The sequence below is a fragment of the Ictalurus punctatus genome, chromosome 19 (genome assembly GCF_001660625.3).
Source record: "Ictalurus punctatus breed USDA103 chromosome 19, Coco_2.0, whole genome shotgun sequence".
NCBI lineage: Eukaryota > Metazoa > Chordata > Actinopteri > Siluriformes > Ictaluridae > Ictalurus > Ictalurus punctatus.
Window position 1 is genome coordinate 909,645 of NC_030434.2, and position 7,796 is coordinate 917,440.

The window sequence follows — 7,796 nt, forward strand, 5'->3', positions numbered from 1 at the left end:
CCCAATAATAAAATTTACCCTCATGCCTTATCACATTGGTCTGACTTGCATTGTGCTGCTGAATACAAATAATTTCAGAAGAGTAACTCAGCTCTGTAGGTCCAAAGTGACCAGAATTTAAAATGTAGCACAATCAATAACTCCAGTGAATCCAAGTCTTATAAAGTGTTCCGATTTATTTGGAGAAACAGACCAAGCTTTTTTAAATATTGGTATGCCGCTTAAATATTTGAAAATTTCATTGAAATTGTTACGCTTGCACTAAATTTATGTTTTGGAACATGGTCAGTAACAACGGGGAACCCCAGATTACGATCCAATCACTATTTTCATTTGTTGCCTCTTGTCCGTACTATGCAAGCTGACGTCACCTATTGTCTTTCCTGTGGTGAAATTTTGAGGCTTGTTATCTCTACTGCGTAAAAGAGCTCTGGAGTGGGACTCTCATCTATGTGTTAGAGTTGGTCTGGCACTCTGATCCGGTTCTGAGTGTTATGAAGTTGTTACATAAATACATATATTATACATAAATACTAACACTTGTATTAAATTTGTGTGACTGCATGTTCCGTACCGAACACCCCATATCCATTTGGTTCACTCGGATACATGTACCACTGCAGCCCTAACCAATATGCTATTAAAATATCAAGAAAGGATTTTAAAAACTTATTTTATAAGGTTTCAGGTAATGGTGTGTCATTTGAATTTGCTTAGCTAAAGCTTCATCCTTCAAGCCAGGAAGTAAACCCCATGTTACCAGGCACTGGAACACAGAAACAGATATAATAAGCATCAATTGTTAGGTTGTGTGTGAATGCTCTCTAAACAATTTCATAATGCCCTGACACAGACATATGAGACATAATGATACTGAGGGGCCTACTCAGTGCACTACTGGTATCGTGTCACACACAGTGTCATATGGCTTATCAACTTGAGTTAAAGCCTTCCCCAAATATCACCCAAGTTACCTATTCTTTCTTTCTGCTTACTTTTTAAACTTCATATTTAGCCCTATCCAGAAGCTCCCCTTCTCAATTAACAAATATTACCAAATTCAAACATTGTAGCCTGGAAATGTTTGACACTGAATGACCCTACACTGAAAATGTTATACATGGTTGAAAATTATATATTTTGACTCACATGTTAGTATGCTGGCCTGCAATCCTCCATTGTTATGCATCTATGTCTTCACAAACAGGATGTTTCATAGTCAGCCTGATAGTCTGGAGTAAACAGTAACAAGCCTCAATTTAATAGGGAACCCATTTATAGAAAACATACATTCGTTACACTTTTATGAACTGTCAAGCTATACATCACATAACAATTACAATTCAGCCTAACCAAAAGCAATATGCTTTCAATTATGACATTTCATGGTTATGTACCTATATAATCAAATTCTGCCTGTGTAATATATAGAAAGGAAATTCGTTGTGTTGTAACAGGTGTAGTGAGCTTAGTCAGTGATGAGCTGAGCACAGACACACAGGAGGCCTTTTAAGTGCCGAACGTGGAGAGTTTTATTCGATACTGTGAGCATGTGGGTGAGAAAGAGGTGCAGTGGGGTGAAGTGCTCAAGTGTTGGTGTCGTCCTCAGGGCTGCAGAGGGCATGCTGGGATCTTCCAGAGCTCTGTGGATGCACTGCTGACAGAAGTCTCAGACCTCTGCATCCATTCCAGCCCAGATAAAGCGGTCCTTCAATTTCTCAAGTATGTTTCGTGCTCCCAGGAGGCCCCCGAGTGGATGGGCACGGGCCAGGTGCATCAGTAACCGGATTCTTGTCTTAGGGCCCACCAGGAGGTTGTCGGTTTCCCCCCTGCGGTTGGTCCTGTAATAGAGCAGACCACTCCTAACCGGAAAATAGGCTGTGGGGAGTCCTTGGTCCTGATTATGGTCGAACCCTTCGATCTGTTGCACCTGTGCCCAGCAATGCTTCAGACGGTCATCTTCTTTCTGCTCACGGCCAAAGTTCACCTGTCGTTTCACCTGTTGGCTTACTTCTGCCATGGAGTCCCCCTCGTTATGGGCCATGTAGGCCTGCCGGACCCGTGGAGCCTTCCCTCATCGGGGTGCCCTCTTGGTTGTGGGAGCTGGGTCGGCCAAGAACCCTGGCCAGTCTCTTCCCAGGAGTAGCGGCACTGGCAGGACCGGAATGACGCCCACCAGGAGTGGCCAGGTGCCTGTTTTGCCCTGAATGTGTACCTCGGCCACGGGGACTTCCCGTGCATCTCCATGTACAGATGTCACCATGATGGTTCCTTTCCTGATGGTCTTTCTTGGCAGGACCGTCGGTCTGGCCAGGGTCACTGTGCTACCTGAGTCTAACAAGGCTGTCAGGGTGGGTGTTTTGAGTGGATTAGGTGTATGGAGGGCACACCCTGCCAGCCAAGGCTTTTTTTCTGTGGGCCTTCCACAGAAGTTATGGGAAGAAATTGAGCTTCAGTTTGAGTGGAAGCATGAACATAGGTCAGCGATGGAATGATACGATATGTGGGAGAATAGGGAGGCCCGGTGGGTGCAGGTGAGCAGAGAAGTTCCAGCAGAGTTGTAACATCGATGGCCAAAAAAGTTAGCTGATGAGGTATATATTCACCCAGGCCACCCAGGCCTGTGAGATTGAGCAGCCGAGAGAGAGAAAGACCAGCTGCAGGAGGGCATTGATCAGCTGAACGGAGATCAGAGAGAAAGGACAAAAATTAAACAAAACATTAGTGGTAACACTAATATTCACAATAAATATAACTAATAAATATTCACATAAATACATTTATAAGCACGTGCAAAGAATGCAGGAAACAGGTATCAATACATGACATGGAAAAAGCATAAAAGTGGGAAAAAACACACTCATACGATGTTTTGAGAAGAACGCACACACCTACACACTCACAAAAATGTTCAAGAGAAATAAGCAATAATAAAAAATCATTAAGAAATAATAAAAAATATATCTTACCCATAATGAAGAAGTGATGAAAATATCCAAATTGTTTTGGACAACGAGCGATGAGATGCGTACAGCTCGATTACCGGAAGTGGGAATGGCAGTAGGGCCTTGGAAAATGTTTTAAATACCCAAAAAGAAAAACATAAAGATAAGAGGATATCCAATAGCTGAATATGTGTTTTAAGGGGATTTCAGAACGAGAAAAGTTGATTCTAATGGTATTTTAAAATCCAGTGAATAGTTTATAAGGGGAATCAGAAAAAGACGTTAATAAAGCATATTGGGATTCCAAAATAATGAGATAACTGGGCGTAACCTAAAGATACACCGATCCATTACACCACTGTCTCTGCAACAACTGGGCACATACAGTTGTTACGCATTTGTGGTAACTAAATGTATTAATTTATATAAAATATAACATTAACCATTCATCCATACGCTGCGGGTGAAGTGTGCGAGATAAATTACATTTCTAGATCTCACCCTTCTCTGTCCTCTCAATTGACATCACACTAGGCTTTAGTGCTCCACTGACTTCCATTCAAACGGCCGGCATACCGGAAACGGGGGCTCATGCATATAATTTTCGTACTACACTGCATGATTAATTTTTTTATTACAATTTCAATATCCAATTGAAACAGTGACTTCCAAACAGTCTTCCAAACCATATTCAAGTTTCAACATAATAGTTAACAAGGGGAATGTTACAAAAGTAATTAAGCTAAGGAAGTAATTTCTGAAGGGAGAGATGAGACAAAAACAGAAGGAAGATTACGATAAAAACATTAAGACAATGTTAAACATGGCGCAAATTCTTGATGTTTCTATTGCTTTTTTATTAATAGACATTGAGATTGTATTTAAGGGGTGCATGGTGGCTTAGTGGTTAGCATGTTTGCCTCACACCTCCAGAGTCAAGGGTTCAATTCCCACCATGGCCCTGTGTGTATGGAGTTTGCATGTACTCCCTGTGCTGTGGGGGTTTGCTCCAGGTACTCCAGATTCTTCCCCCAGTCCAAAGACATGCATGGTAGGCTGATTGGCATGTCCAAAGTGTATGAATGGGTCTGTGAGTTTGTATGTGATTGTGCCCTGCGATGGATTGGCACCCTGCCCAGGGTGTACCCTGCCTTGTGCCCGATGCTCCCTGGGATAGGCTCCAGGTTTCCCTGTGACCCTGAAAAGGATAAGTGGTATAGAAGATGGATGGATGGATGGATGGATGGAGATTGTATTTAAATACAAATTCAATTATTGTTTGAAAACGTTAAAGTGGGGTTTACTTCTTGTATTTATGAATATATTATATTATATTTATGAATATAAAAAACTTTCCAATAAACAAATGTAGGTTTATACAAAAACTTGCATTGATCAAATTCTTTTCGTTAATATAAAACCCCAAAAATAATGTGTCCAAAAGATAAGGAAAAATCATAAAACACATTTTGGATCAAAAGGCATTAACATTACTCCAGAAAGACTGAGCAAAAGGACAATCCCAATATAAATTATCTACAGTTTCAGATGAAGCCTCACAAAAAGAGCAGGATATGTATGTTATTTCAAAATTTTTGCAGAAAATGCATGACAGGGTAAATTCTGTGAAAAAAAAACACTTCTAAGATATTTCTTTAACTTTATTTGTTAAGAAAAAATTCTGAGAGAGTGACCACACATGCGACCAATTAATATCATCTAAGAGATTATTCCAATAAGAAATTGTGGAAGGAATGAGGTAGCAAGGTCCACAAACAGTGATCTGATTTTGTAATTAGACTTTTGTACAGAGAAACAAATAGAACCAACCACAGTGAATTCAAGGTGAGAGGGACAAACAGATATCATTGAGCCACTATTATTGTTTCTAAAGAGAATACAAATTTCCAAAGAGATGGCCTTGAAAACTATATTAAATTTTTCCTGTATACTGGAAATTGGTATTTCAAAACAAAATCAATGTGGTTGAATAATTTACCATCATTATCAAATAGCTGGTTCACTAACATCAATCCATTACTGAACCAGTTTTCAAGAAATAAAGATTTTCTCTTATGTATAATATTACAATTATTCCAATTTTAAAACAGTGTTTGGCGAGAAATTATGCCTGTAAATAAGTCCCTAAGCCAAAAGCATTTGCTGATGATAATTGGAAAGTTTACCAATTGAATAATTGCACATTAAAAGGGAATGTAGATCTCCTAATTGAGAAAAGACACATTCTCTAATAGTGAGACTGAAGCAGAAGATTTACATGTATTATCAAACTTGTTATCAAACACGCTGATGATTAATATACTAATAAACCTGTACTATAACTCCACATCAAATAAACACATCACTTAGTTTATTTAATCACATTTAATTGGCTACCAGTTGCTATAATGACTGACGCAGAATTAACCTATCAGGATCTTGCATTTTTCCATTTCGGAATGAAAGCTGCTAGTTAACTAGATACAGTCTGAACACAAAGAATATATCCAGAAGGACACAAAGAAAGTTAAATCTAGATATATTTGAGAAGATCGATTGCGAACATAATATTTGACTAATTTTGGGGCTTGCTGACTACATCCCCCAAACTCTGTGACTACACCCTGATCCTGGCTGAGAGAGAGAGAGAGAGAGAGAGAGAGAGAGAGAGAGATGATAATGACTGTTTATGTGTAATGACTGTGAAGCTTGTTTAAAGCTGAAATTTAAGGTTGCAGGAAAATGACTAAACAGGTGGAGTCTGTCACACACACACATTATTAGTTAGTAGCAGTTAGATTTCTTGGTGAGTAAAGATCACAAAAGCTCAGTAATGTTAACTTTACGTTAACATGGTGATAGTACAGTTAGATTCAGGACACCAGAACATTTATATGTATTATATTTTTTTCTTTAACATTCTTTATGACCGGTTTATATCTAGAGCTGTCTCTGAATGACCAAAAATTATGTTTTTGGTACTGTGGATCTTGGTGACTGAACATACCAAGACCAGAGATGATAACATTCCCTTCCCCAGACTTCCTTATTTCTGTTGGTGAGCTAAAGACACTCAAAGTGAACAGTAAAGAGATTGTACGATGATAAATCCAGTCTCCTGATCATCTTTGCTGAATGTCTAATGGTAACACAGCTTCTGTGTTCTGCAGTTTCTTATCTCTGTCTCCATATTTAAATACTATAAGGATCATTTGGTCTGGATTAAACCTAAGAATATGGCAATGCTGTGAGGCAGTGTGTCAGATTTATTCTGTGATATCTGAAATATTTAGCCCATTATAGCAGAATATTTTTGGTGGACTTTTGCCCAGCATATAATAGCATCATTCAAAATCTATTGATGAATTAACTGGTAGTAATGTAATCTGACTAATAAAAAATACATGAGCTAATCTGTGAGTATCAAAGCAAAGCATCTGAAGATTTATAAATGTAATTTAATTTCCCATTTTTAAAAGGAAATTACACAACTTTTAGAAAACCTATTTATTGCATTATTAAACATGTGATTTACTAACATGAAGGGGTCATCAAACCCAGGCCCCTAATGTACTCTTTCAATGCTCCATTCACTGTATATTCACGACTGTGATAGTGATTCTACAGTAAACTCTAAAACTTGCAGGTCAAACAAATATTTTCTTACTTCTTAAAGAAACTTATATACAAGATAGGTAGTTGTATCATACACTTTCTGTCAAACTGTCAATCAAAGTAGTGTGTGCTGATTTATGGCCCTTTGTGCTTCCCTGACCTACGTTTCTGAAGGTAACATAATTTATGACCAGGGGTAGGGGTAACCCTATCGACTATATCAGTGGGTCAATCTGGCCCCTGTGTGTCTGGGCAGTGGTAGAGAGGGATGTGTGGGGGAGTAGCCCCCCAACAAAGGAGTTTATATTAATGAGTCTGGGTTTTGTTTTGTTTTGTTTTGTTGTTTTTTTTTTTTTGGGGGGGGGGGGGGGGGGGTATGTATGAAAAGCGTATCACCGTTTAATATTGGGCATGTGTTTGTGTTACTGTGTGGGGGTATTTAGTTTGTGTAACCACATTGTTAGAAAATGCATGATATTTGAATGTGTACATATTTGAGTAGAATATTTCTTTGTGAAATAAATGACAACAAATGTTGATTACGTTTTTAGGGAGCCCGGTTTGCCTTTGAATAAAAAGTTTAGGAGGTAAAGCGTTTTTTTTTTTTTTTTTTTTTTTTTTTAAAGAATCCATTTAAAAGAATCACGCGTATTCTTTTCAACAGCACTTTTAAATGTTTTACCTCTTAAAGGGTTATGTTTAGAATGTATGTAAAAACATTTTTTACATTTCTTTGGCCATATCGATTGTGTATCTGTTTCAGGGGTTTTATTTCAGTAAATGTTTATTCAACGTCACGCCGTTCTCCCAAAAACGTAATCAACAGTTGTTTTCATTTATTTCACAAGCAAACATTCTGCTTATATATATATCCACATTCAACCATCATGCTTTTTCTAACAATGTGGTTACACAAAACGAAATCCCCCACACCAATATTAACCATTTGATACTCTTTTTCTTACATCAGACATATTTTGCCTAAACCATCCTTAAGCTTCAACATAAAACAATGCCACAAAAGTAATTCCAGAAACAAACATTCTCTTATACCACAAAAAGGCATACATTTGTGTGTGATTAATTCAGTCTCATTAACATAAACACATTTGTTGGGGGAGATACCCCACAATACACAAAACACACACCCCCAGGAAAGGAAGGACACAACCCAGACATACAGGTGCCAGAATGACCCACTGATATAGTCGACAGGGTTACCCCTATGGGCAGCTG